This window comes from Eumetopias jubatus, unplaced genomic scaffold, assembly GCF_037043125.1.
Source record: "Eumetopias jubatus isolate StellerSeaLion01/CBP00866 unplaced genomic scaffold, mEumJub1_p1.0 scaffold_6, whole genome shotgun sequence".
Classification (NCBI taxonomy): Eukaryota; Metazoa; Chordata; class Mammalia; order Carnivora; family Otariidae; genus Eumetopias; species Eumetopias jubatus.
The window spans coordinates 139,618,710-139,630,756 of record NW_028274812.1 but is presented as its reverse complement, the minus strand read 5'-3'; positions in this window follow the sequence as shown (position 1 = coordinate 139,630,756).

Sequence of the window (12,047 nt, the reverse complement as noted above, 5' to 3'; positions counted from 1 at the left end):
ATTGTGCAAGACTGTTGAATCATAGATCTGTACCTCTGAAACAAATAATGCAATATATGATAAGAAAAAAAAAAGAAGATAGCAGGAGAGGAAGAATGAAGGGGGGGAAATCGGAGGGGGAGACGAACCATGAGAGACGATGGACTCTGAGAAACAAACTGAGGGTTCTAGAGGGGAGGAGGGTGGGGGGATGGGTTAGCCTGGTGATGGGTATTAAAGAGGGCACGTTCTGCGTGGAGCGCTGGGTGTTATGCACGAATAATGAATCATGGAACACTACATCAAAAACTAATGATGTAATGTATGGTGATTAACATAATAATAAAAAATTTAAAGAATTAAAAAAAGAATTACAAGTGGATGTAGAAAAAAAAACAAAAACAAAACACCTTAACAATGAGCACTATCTTAGCAAAGTTTCACCAGCTGAAGGCCTAAGAAAATCAAGATGCTTTGTCTGAGTACAAAATTCCCGGATATTTTATTCGTTTGCTACTGGCTTCTTTTCCTTTTTGCATGACGTGAAGATGGAAAATCCTCACATCAGGCTAAAAGTGTGGCTGAAACATGAACTTCACAGAAGTCGTAAGAACAATGATTTATGATCTAAATGTAAAGGTAACTTCGTGAGCCCACACTGACAGAATCAAAAGTCAAAACCGTTGTCAGCCATCTGGGGTCATCACATGTTCGGCCATAAGGAAATAAAAGATTTTGCAGAGTCACTGATTTTTTTTTTCTTTCACTTTCGGGAAAATTATTTTGGTGCATAACATTGAACATTAATTGAGATTATGTATTTCACATACAAATTATAATTGTATGAACAATTGTACAGTTGCTTACGGTGGCTGTTGATATGTAAAAACCTTCAGGAATAGGGGCACCTGGGTGGCTCAGTAGGTTAAGTGTCTGCTTTAGGCTCAGGTCAGGATCCTAGGGTCCTGGGATCGAGTCCCTCATCAGGCTCCTGGCTCAGCAGGCAGTCTGCTTCTCCCTCTCCCTCTGCCCTTCCCCCTCTGCTCATGTTCTCTCTCTCTCTAATAAATAAATAAATAAATAAATCTTTAAGGAAACAAAACAAAACAAACAAACACCTTCAGGAATAGCTTAAATAAGATGGTTATCCAACATATACTTTACATTTTTTGTCAGAGAGATTCTGCTCACACAGGTACAACATATCCAGCCAGAGATATGACAATGGAGTAATTTGGCTGAAAGAAAGATTTCCTCTTAAGGTTTCAGTGTTTCTTAGGATACTGCAAACAAGCACATGGGAATTCGAGGACTGATATTAATGGGTGGTATTACCCCAATGAGCTGAGTGTTTGAGGTTGATCCTCAAGAGTTGGGTGTGCATAAATTAATCAAGGGTCAGGAGCCAGAGTTCTGACCACAGAGGGACAAGAACGGAGAGGAATAACTAGTGGGGAAATTTACATTTATAGAATCTTCCATTTAGGTCAGAGTGTAATTTGCCTTGAGAAGGCAGCATCCAGGTATTGTGTTCTTTTGTGCGATTTTCAGCAGATTTTTTAGTTCATCATTTTCCTCTGGCCCTGGTTGTAAGATATTTATGCTTGACTGTGCTCACTGTTTTTTTCTGAACTTATAAAAATTGCTTTTTTATTAGTCTATAAAAGCCATGTTTGGAGACAGCCTAAAATAAAAATTAATGCAACTTATCACCCTACAGCATGGAACAAGTGCCTGCTTCAGTCTCTTATTTAAGCACCGCAGATGCATTGAAACCTAATAAAAATTGTTCCCTGGCCCATCAACCCCAACCAGGGAGCAAGAAGCTGAAATCTGTGCATTGCCCACAACCCAAAGGGAAGTCTTTTGAGAGCTGCATTGTTAAACAGAGCTGGTGTGTTATGACTGCGGGCATCAAGGATGGGCTTTGTAGAGAAGCATGTTTATCACTTAATAAACTCTTCCTCCTCCAACACCTTGACTTTTTCTTTTTTCTTTTTTGTTTTAATTAGTCCTTTTGATTGTGATTGGCCTCCCTTTGCCTTTGAACTCCACCTTATTGAACAAAAAAGGAGGCTGCGTTCTCTCTGGTCCTTACATAGTAATTGCAAGGAGTATGACACACGGGATTTGCTGGCTCAAAGCATGTTCAGTCCCTAGATCCCCATGTCCACAAGGGTGCTCCAAGTGTGATAAGAAAGATAGTAAATGGACCAATTTGACAAATCATAGCGACGACAGCTATTATCGTTGACTACTGTGTTACAAGATCAAAACAAAAACACGGCTCCCAGGCCCCCCGCAGATGTGACTGTTTCCCGGGAGATTCCTTGGGCCTCCCTGCTCACTTCTGAATGGAGTCCAGGGATGCAACACAGCTTCCCAGCGCTTGCAACGCGGAGCCTGCAGGGCGCCCGCTCACAGAAAGCCGCAGGATGAGAGGGAGAAGACAGAGCTTTTCCAGAGCTTTCCTATCTAGTCTTCTCACGAGAGAGATAGGCCACCAGCCTTTTAACAGGTTCATGCTCCCTCCAGCATTCCCACCTCCCTCGGCTTCCAGCCTCCCATCCGGGTCAGGCATCTTAATGTGAACATCAAGCCAGTGTCTTCATCAAAAGCAGCCCCTTGGGGCACTCAGGGAATTGATTGAGAAATAACCCCTTCCCCCCAGGGTTTTTTTTCTTGAGGTGCTTTTCAGCAATGTTCTCAAAGACATATCCATCTTTGGATGAGTATTTTTCTTCCCAGACCCCATTCTTTTCCAGCGGGTTCTCCAATCCCTTATTTGAGCGGTGAGGATCAAAAGCCGTGTCTGGTTAATCTTTAGGAAACAATGGCCTCCCTAAATATGACAAGAAGCCAGTTAAAATGGTCTGGGTGTTAAAGCAACCCCAGTGGAAGAATTCTAGCTAATAGATACCATCTGTACCCCCAGAGTTGAGTACGTCTTGTCCAGCTTTCAGCCCCATCATCTCTGAGCTATTGGTCTTGTGGCTCATCCCTGAGTACATGCCTGGGGTTCCCAGGACACAGACCGATTGGTTGTGCAATAAAGACGTTATGAGAAAATCTTTTTTCTCTCTTTTCCTCAGGGCCTGAAATCAGCAAGCCAAAATGCTTTTTATCCTAATATAGAAAAGAATTAGGCAGCAGATGCTTCTTCACAGCAGCCTGCATGCTGAGGAGAGGGGGGAAAAATGGCGCAGTCTTCCTCTGGCAAGAGTTTAAGGCTGAATCATCATGGGAGTGTTTGTGGTAAAATCACATTTTTCTTTCAGATAGTGGAACAATTATCACTGGGCTATGGACAGCTAGTCCGGAGTGATTTTGGTGAGATCTACTCTTTTTCACCACATAAAGACTGTGTCTTTGGCTCCCAGGGAACAAAACATCTAAGAATATTATTGTGGGAGGAGAGCAGATAGAAGGAGACGCTGGAAAAAAATTGGCCAAGATCAAGAAGCGAGGAGAGCCAACAAAGTAATGAAGAGGATTTGTTTTCTTTTTGAACTAAGGGTGGGGATTGGGTCATATCTCCATAATCATGTGAATACAAAAGGTCACCTGAACGAACCATTTTCCCAGAGGCCCCCATGAGACAAGCTACAAAATCAATTCTGTGTTATCCCACCAAAGACCACCACCAGCAGGGGCTGGAATCATTGTTTAGGCTTGATGAGTGAAAGTACAATTTTATCTATATTACCTCATTGCCCAGAGGCTTCTTAAGATCAGGAAGGGAAAGGAGGACAGAAAAAGGGGAGATCCTTCCATACCGGATTTTTCCATTTTACTGCTTTAAATCTTCACTTATGCCTGACAACTGCAATAGATGTCTAACGTGACCCTTGCTATTCCTCTCTTTTTTCAATTCATCAATTCTTCCACTGGCCCTGGTTCTATCTTTCTAAAAGATTAAATTGTCTCTCGTAATCTTTTCCCACTGCTAGCTCCTCGTTAACGATCAGGAGACGTCCGTCCTCTTCAGCCTTGGATATCTAGAAAATCCGCTCCCTGCCTCCTTCAATACTCCTTCCCGCTAGGGCTCTAAACAGTCCCTCTGATCCAAGATGACTTTTTTCTTACGCTTCCTGGGACATGCCACCTTCATCGCTACACATCCAATACCTCGATTATCTTGTTCGGATCAACAGTATGCACTACCTTCTACACATCTGTCTATCTAGAAGTTTACTCTCCAAACCTCTCCTTCAAGTTCATCTTCAGTGCTTCTCCGGTCGTAGACCATGTATCTCAGAATTCCTACCATGGCCATTGTTTATACTTTTGTAATGTCAGCACTTCATTCAGGCCTATTTGGATTCTTGCAACATTACTGCACATTTGTACAGCGTGTCTTCTCTGTGGAGAGTGAAACTCCTCTGTGAGAAGACTGTGACATTGACATTTTTATATTCCACAGGATATCTCAAACAGCTCATGCGGATATCTGAAATAGTTTTTCTCCAAATCCTTTCAGGTTGCATCCTTTAAAACCTAATCTCTAGGCTTGGGAATGGAAAAATAAGTCCAAATGAGGCAAACCACTGGAAACCCTTTTAGGGTCATCGTCAATTACTTTTATGCCTCTATTTCCCTCCTCCACGCCAGTTCAAGAGCTCCTAGGATCCTCGAGCTAGCCAGGACGCTAGATGACATCAGCCAAACACTCACGGGAGAGATGAGTCTGCGGCTGGTGTGAGAGGTCATGCGACTTGATTGAAGTCACACGTCTATTAGCGTTTAAAGTGGGGACTGAGAAATACATGTCCAGAACCACAACTCAGTCATTTCTTTCCTGTTTGTTGTATTGTTTCTCATCCTAGCCTTCCCATAGCTGCCGAGCCAAGAAATATTGTTAATTTGATTTCAGGAAAAAAACAACAAAAGAAAGAAAGAAAGAAACAAACAAACCAAAAACCCCAAACAAACTAAAGCAGAGAGGGAGGGAAATAAAATGTAGGATTTGTCCGAACAAGCCTTCCGCCTTTCAGTTAGGTCTTCAATGCTTCCAGAGCCTGGTGCATGCTTGTTGGTTCTGATCCTGTTTGTATGCACTCTGATTCTGTTTCAATCTTTCCTTCTTGATGTTTCAGAAGTTGCTTTGGATCTAATGAGCCACTTTGCTATAGCACTAATTATGCTCCATTGTCAAAAAAGGGCCACATTCTGTCCTCTGTGTACTTGGGTTGCCGTTTCATCGTTCTGCACCCTGAGACAGGGCAAAAGCCAAAATGCAAGGCCTAGGGAAGATACTACCCAAAGGTAGTTCCTCTGGAAATGGTGAAATATTCAAAAGTAGACAAATGCTTACCATGTAAGAAGAAGAGTAGACATTTGATGCATTTCAGAAATGTTCTAAGTCATTGCTTTTATGCTTTGGGTGCCAAGAGGCATTTCTTGGAGGAATAAAATTAAAATATCAAAATGGTTTTAATGGAAGAGTTCTAAAGCAAGATTCAAAAGTCCTGCAATCCAGCTCTTTATGAAGGCATTGGTCATCAATTTCCTTGTAAGGTGAGAATTACCCTGTTCAGTACAACTCATATATTTGCTTTTATTTTTAGAAGTATACATAAATGGGCGCAGAAATTTTATTTACATATTAAATTTACTTTTTCTGGGCTTAAAGAAGATTGTTCCCTGGGCTCGAGTTTATTTTACTGGTTGTGTTATACAGATTTTCCACATGCATTAGCCAGGAAGAAAAGAGTCATAAGATTCTTATTGTTGAAATGTGGACTCAACCAATCAAGCTACAAGACAGATGGAATCAACTATCGAGTGCACAACCTCTTACTCTTTATGACTCTCTGTTGTCTTCCCTCCATATCTCTCAGCTCCTCCACACTCCAGCACCCTATCCTGATCACTGTCAAACAGGGCGCTATTTTTTCTCCTGTTCTTACTTCTCACCAGTTAGTTCCACAACTGTCACGAACGATTTAGGAGAGATATGGCACCTCACCACGCTCAACCGTATATGAATGTGACAGCCCCAATTGGAGATGGATGCATGCAAGATGATGATAGAGTGGTAGACAAATAACTAGCAGTTTGGCTCATTTACACTGAAGGAGTTTTGCACGGTGGGGTGGTTACGTGCCCACTTTTTGCACCTTCACCGTAGGCACTGATTTAGTCCACTTAACTCTTCACTTTGAGTTATGCTGAGATTGCCACACACAGTCTCCTGGTAAGAGAGAATCTCAGAACTAAGCAAAAGTCCTCACTTCCTCTCTCATTACCTTTAGGATCACTATGGGGCAAATATAGTGTCTCTACAAAGCAGGTTTCTCTTTTCATATGTACAAAGGTCATCCTGTTAACAAAATAGTTGTAATCTAAGTAGGTCTCAATTTCTGCTTTTTTTTAAGATTTATTTATTTATTTGAGAGAACGAGAAAGAGAGAGAGAGAGAGAGGCAGGAGGAGGGGCAGAGGGACAGAGAGAATCTCCAGCAGACTCCCCACTGAGCACAGAGCCCAATGTGGGGCTCGATCTCACGACCCTGAGATCACGACCTGAGCTGAAATCAAGAGTCAGATGGTTAACCTATTGAGCCACCCAGGCACCCCTCAATTTCCACTTTCAATTAGGATAGAGTATTTTATAGTAGACTAAATTGTTCAGTGATGAGATATGGGCAAAATGGAGTGAATGAAACAAAATCATTATAAAATTTAAATTTAAAAATAATATATGCCATTTGCAATAGGTCAAAAATTGTCAAATACCTCCAACAGATGTGCAAGACCTCTGCACTAAAAACTAGAAACACTGTTGACAGAAATAAGAGAATATGTAAATAAATAGAGCAGATTCCTTGTTTGCAGAACGTTTTCTTGTTACTGGTGTATTGCTGTGGTGAGGTTGTCAACTTTATTCAAAAACATATATGTTAATGAAATGCTATCTTGAAACAAAAAGTCAGAGGACTCGCACTACCAGATACCAAGACTTATGGAAAGCTGTATCATTAAGACCGTGCAGGGTTGGCTTAATAATAGACAAATAAACCAGTGGAACAGAATAGAGAATCCAGAAATAAACCCACAAACATACCGTCTCCTGAAGTATATAACAAAGGTGTCACTGCAATGCAGTTAGGGAAAGGAATGCATTTTCAATGAATGGTGTTGGGTGAGGTGTATATTTCTAAAGGGAAAATCAATATCATTAATCATTCAAGGTGGTGTATAGATCTAAATGCAAAAAGTAAGAACCCTAGGGCCTCTAGAAGGTAACAGAATATTTCCATGCAATTTGCATAGGAAATGATTTCTTTTTTTTAATTATGTTCAGTTAGCCAGCATATAGTACATCATAAGTTCTTGTTGTAGTGTTCAACAATTCATTAGTTACATATAACACTCAGTGCTCATCCCAACACGTGTCCTCCTTAATACCCATCACACAGAAATGATTTCTTAAACAGGACTCGAAAAGCACCGATCATAAGGAAAATTTTGGTAAAATGGAAAAAATTGAAATTAAAACATATGTTCATTAAGGGACCATTAGGAGAGTGACAGGGCAAGTACAGAGAGGGGGAGTCCAGTGACAATGCATATATATAACAGAAGACTTCTACTGGAAATACATAAACAACTCCTGCATGTTATGAAAAGACATGTCAGTAGAAAAATGAGCTCAGGATTTTAACAAGCACTTCCAAAGAACACATCCAAATGGCCTATAGACATATGAAAAGTGTCCACCTTCATTAGTTGTCAAGGAATTCTAATTAACTAAAATGTAAAAGCCCTGTACACCCATCAAATTGGCTAAAATAACAAAGACTGACAATACCAAGGGACTGTGGGGATGTGGGGCAACTGGAAGCTTCCCACACTTCAGACGGGTGTGTGAATTGATAAAGCCACCTTGAGAAAGAGTTTGGCAGTATCTCCAAATGTGTACAACACGCACATTTTATGACCCCAGAATATGTGCTCAACAGAAATGCTTCTGTATTTGTGACAAAACAGTGTTGGTCATGGTACTATTTGTGAGAGCCAAATATTCATGGCCATTTGATATCTTATAGATCTATAAATGGACCTCTGCAAACACACTTAGAGCAAAAAGAAGCCAGACACAAAAGAAGACACACTGTATAATTCTCTCTATCACTTTCAAACACCGGCTAACCTAAAGCATGGAGAGAGAAACCATGAGAGTGATTACTTTGGGGAAGACTGCATGTGTGGGCAGCGCATGGGGGGTTCCATGGATGCTGTTTAGTGTTCTACTTCTTAATCTGGTTGATGGTGATGGGGCTGTGTTCATTTTGTGTAGATTCACCAAACTGAGCAGTTAACATTTTATTTTATTTTATTTTTTTACTTTTCTGTATGTATATTATACATCAGTAAACATTTTTTTAAAAACATCCAGATCACCAGGGTACCTGGATGGCTCAGTCGGTTAAATGTCTGCCTTTGGCTCACTCAGGTCATGATCTTGGGGTCCTGGGATTGAGCCCCATGTCGGAGTCCCTACTCAGCGGGGAGCCTGCTTCACCCTCTCCCCCTGCTCATGCTCGCTCTCTCTCACCATCTCTCTGTCTCTCAAATAACTAAATAAAATCTTTAAAAAAATCTGGATCGCCAATTCCCTTAATTCTGCTAATTCACTCCAAATCATTTCATTCAATTATTGTTGCTCTCTAAAACTGCGGTGCAAGATGGGTGCAGTCTGGAGAACTTGGACTGAAATAATCAGAAAATTTCAACTTTAAAGGTTTTGTGTTGTTGTTTCTTAAAAAACAACAGACATGCAATCAAGTTGTCAAGGACCCAGCTTGTCTACTAGAGATAGGGAGATTCAGATCAAGAAGAGAATTTTAATATGGTCATGCATTATCTATAACCTGTAGGATGAATAAAGATAAGAATTAGAGTGAACTTAACTGAAAATAGCCTCATGATAAAAAGAAGAAGAAGAAGAAGAAGAAGCCGCTTTATTTCAATGACATTCACTTCTACTGTGATTTTTATCTTGTGCTTATTTAGTTCCTCGGCCCAAACCAAGATGGCTTGGGTTTTTTCCTTTCTTTTCTTTTCATTCTTTATTTATTTTTTCTTTTTTTGACTTCACTTCTGCAAGGTCAATGTAACCTATGGAAATGGAATTGCCCTTTTCGTTGTTTTGCACAATGTCATTGAAGATACAGCTGAGAAAGAAAGCAGGTGGGAAGCTAACAGTATTCGTAGTCTGAACTACTAGTCCTCTAATTTAGCAAGTAATAAACAAGAGTTGTCAGAGGAGGACAAAATTGATATCTATTTAGTAAAACACATTTCACAGAAAGTTTGTAAGAAAATGTAAATTTAATTTCTAAAAATTGCCATAGCTATAATTGCATTTTTTTTTTAATGCAATGAGCAGCCCCGATAAGAAACTCACACCACCAACCTGGCCTTGCTCACTGACAAACCAGTTTCTACCACCTCTTAGAGACAATAGCTGGTTCTTTTGATCTATGGCTTCTTGGACAGGAGTCTATCTTCGCTGAACTTGCTCCATATTTGGAATCATAGCACTCTTTTCTACTCAAAGTCTTACCAAACAAACACGGCATGCTGACTTGCTGCAATGTATATCACCATATGGTCTAAGACTAATGACAGCCTATCCCTCACCCTCACCATGAGTGTTTGATACATGGCGGGCGCAGTGATCATGAAGGCATGAAGAAAGGCACAGGTGTGTTAAACTCTTGGCACAAAACACAGTCCCGCTGCAGATGGAATGGTTACACCAAGGCTCAAACCATATTCAGTTTAGGGGGAGATGTATGGTGTATCTTTCCCAATGATGACAAAATTATTAGGAAGTAGTGCTAGTACTTTGTGATGTGCTCATGAATATAGGCACCTTTGCCCAAGTACTTTAACCAAGATGAATGGGCATTCATTGTGTTCCATTCAATTAAATAAAGAATTTAGACAATAACGTGCTCTTTTACATCTTGCATCTGCCATGTAACATTTTAATCAAGTACATGACTTTATGAATCTCTATTTGCAAATCATCATTGCTATTGGCAAACCAAAAAACATAGAAGTAACTTTTGTCTTTATGTATTTGTAAAATAGATGTCATTGTCTCTAGATATTACTGAGGGGTTAGACAAAACAAGTTATTCCATTGAGTGGAAATTGAAGAGTCTCTGACCCCAAGCTTCTAATCCTGTACTTGGCTTAGTATACTTGGAAGCAAAGTCATATATACTGTAAACTCACTCTTGCATCTCATAATCTGTCCATTAGTAAGTAGTTTCGAAGCAAAATGAAATTTGGTTTCATTTTTAATATATATTTGTAAAAGGCAAAACTACAAGAGTGTGAGCTGGTGCCTCAGGGTAGGAAAGCAAAGGATTATATGGATTTAAAGAACCCAAAGATGTAAAAGAGAGTTGTGATTTGTGTCAAGTTAAGAGACTGAAATCCAGAGAAATTCAATTATTTGTCCAAGGTCACATGACTATTGTTGTCACCCTTACTAGTGGTTTCACTTTGTATGATTTCAGTTACTCATGGTCACCCACAGTCGGAAAATATTAAATGGAAAATTCTGGAAATAAACAATTCATAAATTTTAAGTTGTGCATTCTGAGCAGCATAAGGGTATCTCGCACTCTTTGGCTGTATCCTGACCAGGACAGGAATCATCCCTTTGTCTGGTGTCTCTACATTGTATCCATTGTCACCCCTTAGTGAGAGTAGCTGGCTGAGTTATCAGATCAACTGTCACAGGATCACAATGCCTATGTTCAAGGAACCCTTATTTTACTTAACAATAACCCCAAAGAATAAGAGCAGTGATGTTGGCAATTTGGATATGCTTCTGTTAAGTGAAAAGGTAAATGTTCTCAATAAAGAAAAAAAAAATGATGTTGAGGTTGCTAAGACCTACAGTAACTTTTATTACAGTAAGTTATTGTAACTGTTCTACTTTATTATGAGCTATTATTGTTCATCTCTTACTGTGACTAATGTATACACTTTATCATAAGGATATATGCATAGGACAAAACATAGTATCTACAGGGTTTGGAACTATCTGCAGCTTCAGGTCCACTGAGGGTCTTGGAATGTATCCCCTGCAGATAAGGGGGGGGGCACTGTAGACAGGGCAAAACCAAGAATAAAAGAGAGATCTTTTAATTTCCATTCTCTCTTCTTACACTACTATGCCGTGTTTCCTTTAGAATATTAGATTTTCATATCAATAGCGTAACACATCTCAATCGGATATTATGGAATTTCTTCATTGTGATTGTTAGGAAAGTACATTTATGTGAGAAAGTAACACGATTTTAGTACAGTTGTTCTGGGCTCCAGCCGAAAGTAACAGTCTCCATCCTCCCTTGCAACTCAAATTCAGAATGTGTTACAATCCCTTGGAGACCGTTTTGCTGTGGGGCCTTAGAATTTAGACAGTCAGTAACGAGTCCAGAAATAAACTTGGTAACTAAAAGATGGTAAGCTGAATCCCCACATAATGTGAGACTGTGGGTCCTCTGCCAAGAGTGGGGTCTGCGATGTTTGGCTCTCTAAGTTTTAGCTCGATGAAATCCAGGGCAGGGAGAACATCTGAAGCTCTCTTAAATTATAAATAGATCCCAGTTGTGGAGAATCCTTCTAAAGTTTCTGGCAATTTCTTAAAACATATTATTCACATTGCCATATGATATGGGTAGAGCCCATTTCAGCTAAATCTTACGCTAAGTATTAGAAAGCTAAACGAGGCCATGACCCTTTTCTTCAGTTACAAATCCCGATTAGACATATTCTACTCATAATTACCAGGTAGTCGTGTACCCAAATGGCTTGGAGCCATGCATTTATTTACTCGAAGAACTGGCTATATCTTGTGATACAGAAAAAGAGAAGAGAAGCAGACCAGGGTGAAAGAGATGTGGATGGGCCAAGCCGGTATCTAACGCACACATCCATTCATCCAGTTAATAATTCTTAAGTAAGTGCTATTTTCTTGCAAGGAACTCACAGCCTAATGGCAGAAACAGATAACCAGAGAGTCAAAGAAATAGATAATCA